A 13,035-nucleotide genomic window follows, 5' to 3' on the forward strand; every position below is an offset into this window, starting at 1 on the left:
CTTTCACCTTGGGGTCAGGCATGGGGCTCACACTGCTGTACCTGACAGATGACTTTGGCACTGGATAGAAGAGCTCTTCAGAGGGAGAACAGTAGATTTATCAACTGCTGTGGCTACTGGTGGTGGTGATATAGTGCAGGTCTGGTTGCATGCACTTGCAAACAGGCCCAGGTTTGCAGTATTGAGGGAGGATGTCAGACAATGGTGATGAATAATTGCTCACCGGACCCCCAGAGCGCCTCCTGGATGGAACTGCACAGGGGTAAGGGTTATCCACTGACAGATGTAAGGCAGCCTGGTCTGGCCTGTGCTCGAGAGGCAGCCATCACCTGGGACAAGGCTTCCAAAAGGCTCTGCCTCTACCTATACATCAGGCATATGCGTTAGCTCACCACGCTCTGGGCTTAAGCCCAATTGCAGCAGGACCCTCTTCCTGGAATCATGCACAAACCTCTTCTCTTTACAGCCCTCTAAGGCAGCCCCTCCCATAAGAAGGCATCTCATAAGCCCCTAGAAAATCTGCTCACACAGCAGTTCCCTCCCCTGCTCTTCATCAGTAGCTATGTTACAATCTCCCTCCCTCACTTTATTTCTCTTGTTGAAGAATGGGTGAGATGCCCTGTTTGAGTCCCTGTTAAAACACCCACCTCCCATGGTCTTTATTCCCCCTAACCTAAGTATCTCCCCCCCCCCACCCCAATGGATTTTTACAAATCCATCATACACCCTGGGCCCCTCTGACAACATTAACTCCTTCTGCTTTTCCTGATCTTTTCTCTGCAGCTTTCCCTGATTTGGAGAGTTCCCACGTGAGTGACAGCTCACCTTCTCTGTTGCCGGTACTGGTTCTGGATCCTTGAGCCAACCCTAGCCCAGCCACATTGGCTGCTCCTGGTTCCTCCCATTTCTCTTTTCCAGAGGACCTACAGTTAGGATTCCACAGCCACCTTCTCCCACACTGGTGATTGTAAGGACCTCCTTTTGGACGTCACTCACCAGATTCTTCCTGGAATCTAATGCAGTTGTACTGCTGTATGCAATGACCAGTCCCTTCCACATGCCAAACTCAAGTAGCACATGGTCTCTGGATCTGCTGGTCACTGGTTCCCTATTCTCACCCGATCCCTCCATTTTGGCAAGGAGCAGATCCAGAAAGACTTTTCCTTTTCCTGGAGTCTCTGTGTTCTGGATCATAGGACTGGTCTCGCCACAAGAACAACTTTGTTGATCTGTATCTGTCATCCATCCAGATGCCTGGACTGTTAAAAGCCTCCCATGGGAGTATTGTTCCCTGCAGCATGGAGCTGCTTGAAAGTTGATCAGGAAGCTCTCTCACTCATGGGAATGGAGAGGTGTGAAGCGGACGCCCAAGGTCGCTCGTCCTTTACTGTATGTTCCTTGGATCTTTGCCTCCAATCCCCCTGCATTATAACATTATGACTCATTGGCTTTAACATACAGGGCCTTCTCTCTACCTCTTCTACTTTTCCTCTCTCCCTGTAGAGGTTTTTTCTTATCAATATTAATAGCCCATTTATGGGATTTATAGCACCAGATTTCAGTTACTCCCACGAGGTACTAAAGGATGGTGACAGCGACAAGTACCACTTTCAATTCATCTTACTTATTTCCAAGAGGGATCGCAAAGTGCTTTGCAGACTTTGTGCATAATTGACAAAGGGCTTGTCTTCCTGGGCTGTGGAACACACCAGCTGTCTGGCATCCCTGCAGCAACACTGCAGGACATCTGAGGACAGGAAGTGAAGAGGAATTGTGTATTCAGTAGAAACTGTAGGGGGAGTTGAGGGAGCAGAATGGAATTAGCCCAGGTTGGAATTTGGCCTGGATCTGAGGATTAACACTTGGTGAACCTACAACTCTGGAGCCAAGGTTGGAGTCTGAAGGTTGGGCGAGGGCTCCAGCAGTAGCAACAGGCCCATACCCTCTGCTTTTCCCAGCCAGCCTTATCAGCTTGCTATGCAAGGCTATGAGGACTATGCATCTTTCCAGCAATGGGAGGATGCGCATAGAGGACGCTGTCTGGGGTTTGCTGCATACCACCATAAAGCATGAATCCTCCAGATACAGGATCTCAAGTCTCCAGGACTCCTCTTTCTTCGGTGTCTGCTTCCTAGGCCTCGTTTCCTTTTCCACTCTCTGGAGTTCGTTTTGGTTTCCATTTCCCATCCTAAATTCCAGTCTCCAGTGTCAGTTTTTGTTCCCAGTTCACATCCTACTGTATGGCCTCTGGGGCTGGTTGACCAGAGATGAGGATGGGAATTGGAATAGTTTTCAATCCCCAGCCCAATGTCAGACTCTCCATGTTGGTTTCAATGTGGCAAGCCTGCATTTTCCTCCTGCCAGCTCAGGCCCAGTTTGTCTTCTTCCTTGGTCTGCTGTAACGAGATGGTGTTTTATTGCCCAGCCAGCCTGGAGGGACATGGACAGAGGAGTACTCCTGGCATTAATGATCAGTTGTGGGCACTTTTTATTTACTGAGGTAGTTTGTGGCTGAGTGGAGTCTAACTGGGGGGAAAAACATAACTTGCAATGTATCCCTGCCACACTGAACTTTCATTGAGCTGACAGGAGAGAGATGAATTTCAAACATGCCCAGCTGCTCCTCACTTTGCTGTCAACCCTGGGACAATAAATCTCTCCCTTCACATGTGTGGGGTAAGATTTAGTTCAAGAGTCACCTGAAATCCCTCACAGCCTGGTACTTAAAAACACAAACCCCAGCAAAGCAGGAAATGAAAACAGTAAAAGGAGATTAAAATGCAGAAGCTGGGGGACTGTAAAACCCATACAGAGGAGCCCTCCTGCCGGTGTCTGATTTAGGGGCTGTTCTCAAACACTGACGCACCTAATTCACATTCATCCATGTTTGTCATGCTACTCAAAAACCAGCCAGACTCAGTGCAGGGACTGAGAGATAAGAGCGGTCTATGCAGCACATGGCACTGGGCTCGCCCCACTCCAGGAGGAGAGGCTCGCAGAACACAAGATTTGTCAGAGCACTAGCCTATCCAGTGCTGGATCCTGCCTCTAGCAGGGGTCAATGACTGGGCCAACGTTTTCCGTGTGACCGCTGCCATTAGGCATCTACATGCCTATTTAGACATGTAAATAAGTGAAGTGATTATCAGAAGTGTTGAGTACCCACAGCTCGCATCAAGGTCCCCAAACATGGAGCACACTGCACTGTTCAGGTCTCCTCTTGATAGTCGAATTGATGTTTTCAGACAGATCAGCAGAGGAGCTCAAAGAAGATCAGCAAACAGAGGCTGGTGGGGGGACTCAATTGATGAGGGTGATTGGAAGACCTAAGAGATGGCTATGGGACGGCAGGAGAACCTTTTTGAGATATGTGCTACAGTTGCTCCTGTCTTCGTGCTGGCAAGAGCAGGGTTGCCTTTGCCCCAACCCCACCTCTCATCAGAGCAGTTGATGAGCAGCTGATTGGGAAACTGGGTGATGCAGGGAACTTCCCACTTGTCAAAGCCTGGCCATGATACGGTCTTTGTCTCCAGCATCTGCTGGTGAAAAATGCAAAGCCTACGTTCTCCTTAGTGAACATTAGAAGTCACTCTAGAGACAGCCCTAAAGTATCATTCTGCTTAATTCGGGTCACTCTCAAATCCAAATACAGGAGCTGGGATACTACCACAGACTGTGGGAGAGGTCCTGTTCCTTCCGCTAGTCCAGACACTCAAAAGCCTCTCATCTGGACTTACTTTGTTGTTATTTGCAAGCTGTAATTAGAACTTTCCCCATTAATCAAGGCAGTGGGGTTGTGGTCTCACGCTCTGGGTCTGTTTCAGTCTTTTCAAAGCCATTCGCTTGTTTCTGAACCACATCTGTGGCAGTAGCCCTTTGAGTCAGCAGCAGGGCCTTCAACTTTTTGGAACCCTACCTCATGTTGTGCAATTGGGGCCACAAAATAGAGCTCATGCTCTTTCCACTACACCTGCATTTTGTACCTTTATCACAAGGTAGAACCGGTCAGCAAATTTGATGGAATAGTTTTCTGCCAAAAAAAGGTAGTTTTGACTAAACATTTAGTGGGAATATGTCTATTTTGACAAATGGTTTAACTTTTTCCGTTCAAGACCTTGTTTCAACTGTATCATTTTGATTAGTTTTGACTATATTAAAATTGACTTAATGGTCAGTATAATAAAATTAACATGAAATGTTTTAATGGTTCCAAATAACCAAGGTTTTGGAAGGTGTTTTGTGGGACACTGCAGCTTCTCATACCGATTTGGAACTAATTTGGTTTCAAAAATATTGGAATTTCTTGCCAAATAGAAATTCAGGTTCCCAACCACCTCTAATCACCCTGTGTCTGAAGAGGAGAGCATTTTTAGAAAAAAAAAGAGAGAAATATGAATTAACTAAAGCCGCTTTAATTCCCCAGCCAGGGAGGGAAGCTGACAGAGAACTGTGGGAGAACTTCCAGAATTTCTTGGAAGCAAGTGATATTGCTGAGAAATCTGAGAGTGAAACACAATGGTGCCTGGGGCAAGCCTAAACGCTTTGAGGACTTGCAATCCAGTCCAGTGGGAGCATGGAGGAGACTGCAGACTGCCAGACAAAAATAATTCAAACATATCCACAATATTATGCATCCGATGAAGTGAGCTGTAGCGCATGAAAGCTTATGCTCAAATAAATTGGTTAGTCCCCAAGGTGCCACTAGTACTCCCGTTCTTTTTGCGGATCCAGACTAACACAGCTGCTACTCTGAAACCATCCACAATACTGTGACCCACAGAAGGAGGTCACTTGGCATAGACACTTTTTTGTTTTTAAGCAAAAAAACCCAATAGCCAGATGAAATAATGGAGCCTTTTGGTACAAACTTACCTAATAAAGCTCAGCTAAGCCATGAAAACCTGACTGGTTAACCGATGAACTAATCGGAGTGGTATAACTGATGAACAGGTCAAAGCAAGGATATTGTGAGAGGCGGACTTGACTTTGCAAAGAACATTAGTTATTTGTGGGGCTAGTGAGAGCTGTGCTTCTCAATGAAAACGTTAATAAGCAGTGAAAGGACTAAAGTGAATCCAGTGAAGCATGCACACGAAAGCAGAAAGACACAGTACAAGGGTAAACAAATGTCAGGGACCAATTTCTTTGCAATAAGTGTGGAAGTCATTGCAATACACTGTGTCCAGCACAAAGGCTGCAACAACATGTAGTGCAACCATGTAATGAACTGGGATTCATCAAATCCATAATAATCCCAGTGGGTGCCAACCACAATATAGCGACACCTAACATTTCATTTAGCAGAGAGGGACGGTAAAAGCAAAATTTGACCAGATGGTAAAATTAAATGTTATTGAGCAAATACAGATACCAGCAGACCGAGTTAACACTGTAATAAAACCAAATGAGTTAAGTGGACTACTGTTAATTTAAAAAAACAAAACAAACCACCACTTGAGGTGCTGAATACAACACACCCCCTAGCAGCGTACTAAGCCTCATAAGTCAGTTTGTTCACCAGAAGACTCCAAAGGAGTTAACCGTTAAGGGCCTGCAACCCACGAATAGCTCATTTTGGCTATTTGCATTATAGCAGAGCAGCAGCTCTAAGTTTGAATCACTTGTTGTTTAAAAGATGAGAATTTTAAGGGCTCTTAAGAGGCAACTGGCCAATGGGGGACTTGGATGGTCTTGATATTTGCTGTGCCTCATAAGGATATGGGGGATAGGGTTAGTAGCCCAAATTTAGGATCCTTTGAGCAAGAGGTTCCTGAAATATAATCCCGCTAAAAAATCAGCTGTTTACAAAATCCAATGTTTTGGAGGTTTTTTGTCCACTCCTGGGGGGCTCAACCTATTGCTCCAAATCCCCCCTAAACTGATCTCAGCTGCTTGTGATTTAGCTCAGCTAGTGTATCCACTGACTCCCCCTTTCAGGGCATGTCAAAGGTTCAGTCAGTGATCAACATGCCCCCTCATGGCTGGGTGTGGCATAGCAGCTCAGCTGTTTCTCTTGTATTGTCACCTGCAGTTTAGGCTGCTTGGTGGTCTTTTCTTTCTTGACCTTTAAGCCAAGTCACTTGGAGCCACCTCACCCCTTTAATGGCTTATCCCAAGTCTTCAGTCTGGGTACAAAACTGGTTTACACTGCCTGCCCTTCCTGCAGGGGAGCTGGGGAAATCTAGGCCCAACTTCTCCTCTAGGTTCCTACCTAGGCCCCTTGCAATAAGCAGGTAGGGTCTGTTCTTTACAATACCTTGCTGGATCCCTGGGCTGCTGCTTCCTACCTTTGTCAGTTTGCAGGCACCTGTTACAGAGCTGCAATCTCCAGTCATCACTCCCTGAACCATCACCTCTCCATACAGCTTTCTCACACTTTGTTGCTAAGGCACTTTCTCCAGTTGGTTAGCTCCTAGCCCCTCTAGCGGCCCCACTCTGCAGCCTTTTATCCCAGCTGTGATTAATTGGCCAATTAGTCACAGCTTGAGAGGGAACTGACTCATCTATTAAGCCCTTCCTGGCTGCCACAAGGTGAGGTCTATACATCCCATCACAGGAAGCAATACTGAAAAATGTATTAAGGACAAATTTCACATTCTAGATCTGCAGGAGCTAAACTGACACATTTAAAAGAGTGAAATGTGCACATGCAGCAAGACTAGGGTTTGCAGGCAGCTTGTTACAGTAACTGGATAGCTCAGGCTCATGCTGGGGTCCTTAAACCTGAGCAGCACCCATGCACTGAGGCCATGTCTATGCCACAAAATTAAGTTGATCTAACTTACATCGGCATACAGCCGCTGCAGTAATTACATCACTTGGGCGTATCTACAGTTTGTATCCTCACCAGGAGAAACTTGTATCGATTGCATTTTTGGTGTGAGGCATTGTGGTATGGCTCCTGAAAGCCAGTAATAGTCGACATAAGCAATGCAGTGTCCACACTGACACTCTTCGACCTATCTACATCAACCTTGACTCTACACCACTCAAGGAAGTGGAGCAGTTACGTTGGCGGGAGTGAAATTTAAGCGTAGACACGTCCAGAGTTAGGTGGACATAAGCTGCCTTGCGTCAACCTAACTCTGTAGTGTAGACCAGACTTGAGAGTCTAAGCCCTACCCTCGGCAGTTTTCAGAGAATGTGCCTTGGGCACGTTCCCTGCATTCTTCAGGGGCTCCTTTTGAAAGTTGTGTCCTAAGCCCAAATGTCTAGTTTAAGAATGATATTTTAAAGTGCTCTAAAATCCACATTCAGACTCTGATTTTACTTTAGATGTATTGTCAAAGAAATTAGCATTTAACAGAGGGAAGATGAAAGACTCTAGTAAGCAGTTAAGGTCATGTAATTCCTGAATTTCTTGAATAATGAAACTGAGTGTGATCAAAGGCAAGCAAGTCCTTGAGTTATTTGATCAAGGGTTTCCTAATACTAAGTTCCCCCCTAACAAGAGCTTCTTGTAACATTTGCAGATTCTTATAACTTTTTTAGTGCAGACCTAAGGAATATGAAGGGTCAGAGCAGTGAGGGGGGTTGGAACAGTGCATGGGTGGGTGAGTTGAGCCAATACAAGGGAGGGGACTCTATCCCTTTGCCAATCTTCACCCCTTTAGGTCTGTGCTCTGGCACAGATTGTTAGGGGCCAGCACAGCCCTGGACAACATCTTGTATTAGTGTTAAGGGTTACTCAACCATTGCTTTTGAAAAACCAGTTTGATGACTAAAGTTTTGATGAAGAACTGGGTTTCCAAAAGGGTAGTTTTTCTATGATCCCTCAACAAATAAGGGTCATCCTCAAAAGGACCTTTGGTTTCTGGGAGCTCAGTTCCCCTGAGAGCAGAACCAAAAAGGGGAAAGTTGATCATTTTCACCTCCAGTAACATATTTGGTAGGGGAAGGGAAGTGGAGCCATCTATGCCCTCCCCCACAACCCCCACCCCCCATTTCCCATAATTCCTCCCTATGTTGCTCCATCAGGCCCAGGGCGAGGACTCAGGGGCTCCCCTTCCCTCCACTACCCTCTGGTCAGGGGTGGAGTCCAGAACTCCCCTCCTTCTCCATGCTGCCTCCAGCAGAGGGAAAGGTCTCATGCTCATGCTTCCCCACAATGCTGCTGCTGCTGCTGCTTCTAGGAGGAAAGGGGAGGTCAGAGCAGTACAGAAGAGTGGGAAGGAAAGGAGGGGGTCAGAGTTGTGCAATGAGGAAGTAGGGAGGCTTTAGCTGTGCCCCACAAACCTATCAATATCCATATGCTCCATTTCTGTCCCACCTTCAAAACATGCCCCTCACCTTGCTGTGACCAGCCAAGCTGAGGAGCTGGGAATGAGCACGTTCAGTGCATGGCACAGGCATACAATGCCAATGCCACAGTGAGGAGCTAGGAATAGGCATGATCAATTCACGGCACTGTGCACAGCGCTGAGATCACAGTTGAGAACTGAGAACAGGCATGCTCGGAGCAGGCACCAGGCACACAGTGTAGAGACTGTGGTGAGCAGCTGAGAACAGGCATACTCTTGGCATGGCTCAGGCCCACTAGTGCTGAAACCATGAGTGGGGGATAAAAACACCCACTGAGGGCTTGTCTACACTGCCAATTGAAGGACAAAACTTTTTTTTAAGCACCTATCCCACTCCCGGAAAGACAAAAGTTTTGCCACAGCAAGTGGCAGTGTAAATGGCTCACTGTTGGCTTGTAGGGGGTGGAAGTATTTTGTCCGCAAAAGTGTCATGTTGCTAAAAGCTGTGTAATGTAGACAAAGCCTGTGATAAATGGAGCAGTTTGCCCCTCTCAGAGCTGTTGTTTCAGGCTGTGTTAATCTTCATGGAGTGCTCTAGTTCAGCTGAGAACATCTCATTGAGATGAATGGGCTACTTCACACCTCTCTGAGCCTGCTAGGCTACAGATGGATGTGTAAAATGTCTTCTGCACACACCAGGCCCAGATTGTGGGGCAGGACTTTGCATCTCCATTCTCCTACCCCTTCTTGCAACCAGCTGGTGCATGCACACACTCACAGCCTCACCACCTTCCCACAGCCCCTCCAAGTTTACCAGGGGCATGAAGAGACAAGAAGGGGGGATGAAACTGGGGCAGTGGTTGGAGCAGCGGAGGGGATGGGGGTGGTCAGAGCAATGGGCATGATGGAGGACACGTTAGAGAAACTAGAGCAGTGTTAGAGCAGTAGGGGAGTCTGAGCAGTGAGGGGGAACATGGGAGGTCAGAGCAGTCTAAGGCAGAGTGGGGTGAACAGGAGGTTCTCAGTGCTGTGCAGTGTAGGATTCTGGGAGGTGGCATGGATCTTTGTATTTGGTACTGTTCAGAGGTTTGAGGAGTGTATTACTAGTAGTTGTAGGATAACCATCGCACCTAGGAATTCTAATCATGGCCCAGGACCCCACTGAGCTAGGCACCATACAAACTCAGAACAAAAAGACAGCTCCTGCCCCAGGGAGCTCACAAGCTAAGTATAAGACAAGAGACAACAGATGGATACAGACAGGCCAACAGGGGAATACAAAAAACCCAAAGATAATATTAATCAGCATGAGGCAATGGTCTCAACATACCAGTGGCTGAACTCAACATCCTAGGACACATCACAGGGAAGAAGGAGGATCCTGGGAACTACAGGCCAGTCAGCCTCACCTCAGCCCCTGGAAAAATCATGGAGCAGGTCCTCAAGGAATCAATTCTGAAGCACTTAGAGGAGAGGAAAGTGATCAGGAACAGTCAGCATGGATTCACCAAGGGCAAGTCATGCCTGACTAATCTAATTACCTTCTATGACAAGATAACTGGCTCTGTGGATGAGGGGAAAGCGGTGGACGTGTTGTTCTTTGACTTTAACAAAGCTTTTGACACAATCTCCCACAGTATTCTTGCCAGCAAGTTAAAGAAGTATGGGCTGGATTAATGGACTATAAGGTGGATAGAAAGTTGGCTAGATTGTCGGGCTCAATGGGTAGTGATCAATGGCTCCATGTCTAGTTGGCAGCCGGTATCAAGTGGAGTGTCCCAAGGGTCGGCCCTCGGGCCGGTTTTGTTCAATATCTTCATAAATGATCTGGAGGATAGTGTGGATTGCACCCTCAGCAAGTTTGCAGATGACACTAAACTGGGAGGAGTGGTAGATATGCTGGAGGATAGGGATAGGATACAGAGGGACCAAGACAAATTAGAGGATTGGGCCAAAAGAAATCTGATGAGGTTCAACGAGGACAAGTGCAGAGTCCTGCACTTAGGACAGAAGAATCCCATGCACTGCTACAGACTAGGAACCGAATGGCTCGGCAGCAGTTCCGCGGAAAAGGACCTAGGGGTTACAGTGGACAAGAAACTGGATATGAGTCAACAGTGTGCCCTTGTTGCCAAGAAGGCCAATGGCATTTTGGAATGTATAAGTAGGGGCATTGCCAGCAGATCGAGGGACAGATCGTTCCCCTCTATTCGACATTGGTGAGGCCTCATCTGGAGTACTGTGTCCAGTTTTGGGCCCCACACTACAAGAAGGATGTGGAAAAACTGGAAAACATCCAGTGGAGGGCAACAAAAATGATTAGGGGGCTGGAACACATGACTTACGAGGAGAGGCTGAAGGAACTGGGATTGTTTAGTCTGCGGAAGAGAAGAATGAGGGGGGATTTGTTAGCTGCTTTCAACTACCTGAAAGGGGGTTCCAAAGAGGGTGGATCTAGACTGTTCTCAGTAGTAGCAGATGACAGAACAAGGAGTAATGGTCTCAAGTTGCAGTGGGGGAGGTTTAGGTTGGATATTAGGAAAAACTTTTTCACTAGGATGGTGGTGAAACACTGGAATGCGTTATCTAGGGAGGTGGTGGAATCTTCTTCCTTAGAAGTTTTTAAGGTCAGGATTGACAAAGCCCTGGCTGGGATGATTTAGTTGGGGATTGGTCCTGTTTTGAGCAGGGGGTTGGATTAGATGACCTCCTGAGGTCCCTTCCAACCCTGATATTCTATGATTCTATGACCCTGTAACAAGCAGGCAAGGTCTGTGTATTCAGACCTACTTCCGCTACCTTCCTGGGCTTCCTCCTACCTCAGCCTGTCCACAGGCCTTTTCCATAGTTCCTACCCGTATTTTTCTCAGGCTTTGTAGCCTCTCTTGGTTCATGCTTCTTTCAGGGCTTCCCCTACAATCTCTCAACAAATCCCAAATGAAAATACAAACAAACCACTCTGCCCTCCTCAGACTTGAATTTTCATCCCTCTTAGATTTCCTGTGTTCCTCACTTGAAAGCCCCCCAGGGTTTTCCTCCCTGGAAGACCAGATCCTTCCCTTCTAACAAGGCCAGAGCTTTCTGCACCACAGCACCTGCTCCATGTCTCTCCCTACCTCTTGCCAGAGTTCTCTAGTCAGGGGAGAATCCCAAGGCCAACTCTTCTCCTAGGCTTCCTCTTCCCTCCACTGCCCTAATGTTCATCCTGGCCCTGAAGGTCTCTCACCTGCCCAGAGAGAAGCTACAGTGTTCTTTCTCTCCATCCATGCTACCTTTCTTCTGCTCTAGGCTTCCTCTCTATACAGTAAGCACCCAGCTCCTTACCCAGCTGGGACTTATCTTTCATTGGGCATGGTCCCCTCTCCACGTGCAGCCAGGTGTCCTAATTGAGTTCTCCAGTGAACTTTTTCAGAGCCATTGGGGCGTATACTCCCCATCGCTCACACCTCCCTCTCTGAGACACAGTTCTTCAGTAGGAACAGGAGACAGCTAAATAAAACCAACGAGGGCGTTGAATCTCTGTTTCTTCAGGAATCCCAAATGACCGAGAGTGCTCATGTGCTGCCTGCAAAGTAGCTCATGCCCGCCCAGTCACTGACAGCAGAAAACAGTAGCAAACCAAGGCCCCAGGTCACAGCTCCACTTCAGGGCTCAACAGGCCACCAGGGTTGCCAGGTGTCCAGTTTATGGTACTGACCGGGCTGTTAAAAGTCCGGTTGGCAGCACAGCAGGCTAAGGCAGTCTCCCTTTCTGCCATGGCTCCGCACGGCTCCTGGAAGCAGCAGCATGTCCCACCTCTGGCTCCTACATTTAGGGGCAGCCAGGGGGTTCCGCGCATTGCCCCTGCCCCAAGCGCCAGCTCAGTAGCTCCCAATTGCCAGGAACCATGGCCAATGAGAGCTGCAGGGGCAGTGCCTGTGGTTGGGTCAGTGCGCAGAGCCGCCTGGCCGAGCCACCGCGTAGGAGCCAGAGGAGGGACATGCCGCTGCTTCTGGGAGCTGCCTGAGGTAAGTGCCACCCGGACCCTGAATCCTTGACCCCTTCCCACAGCCCTGATCCCACGCCCCCCCCCCCTCTCCAAACCCCTTGATCCCAGCCCAGAGCACTCTCCTGCACCCCAAATTCCTCATCCCCAGGTCTACCCCAGAGCCCGCACTCCCAGCTAGAGCCCTCACACCACCCCCACGCCACAACTCCCTGTCCCAGCCCTGATCCCACTCCTGCCCTCCAAACCCCTTGGTCCCAGCCCGGAGCACCCTCCTACGCCCCAAACCCCTCATCTCCAGCCCCATCTCAGAGCCTGCACGCCCAGCTGGAGCCCTCACCCCCACCACCCCAACCCCCAGCCTGGAGCCCCCTCCTGCACCCCAAATCCCTCATCTCTGGCCCCACACCAGAGCCCGCAACTTCAGCTGGAGCCCTCCTCCTCCCCCTCGCACCCTAACCCCCTGTTCCAGCCCAGAGTCCCCTCCTGCACCCTGAACCCCTCATTTCTGGCCCCACCCTGGAACCTGCACCCCCAGCCCAGAGCCCATACCCCCTCCCACACCCCAGTCCCCTCCCTCAGCCAGGAGCCCCCTCCCATACTCCAAACACCTTAGATCCATCCCCCAGCCTGGAGCCCCCTTCTGCATCTCAAACCTCTCATCCCCGGCCCACCACAGAGCCCACACCCCCAGCCGGTGCCCTCACCCCCTCCCGCACCCCAACCCTTTGAGCCGTCCCAGTGAAAATGAGCGAGTGAGTGAGGGTGGAGAGAGCAAGCGACAGAGGGAGGGAAGATGGAGTGAACAGG

Source organism: Lepidochelys kempii, chromosome 6 (genome assembly GCF_965140285.1).
Source record: "Lepidochelys kempii isolate rLepKem1 chromosome 6, rLepKem1.hap1, whole genome shotgun sequence".
In the NCBI taxonomy this organism is placed as follows: domain Eukaryota; kingdom Metazoa; phylum Chordata; order Testudines; family Cheloniidae; genus Lepidochelys; species Lepidochelys kempii.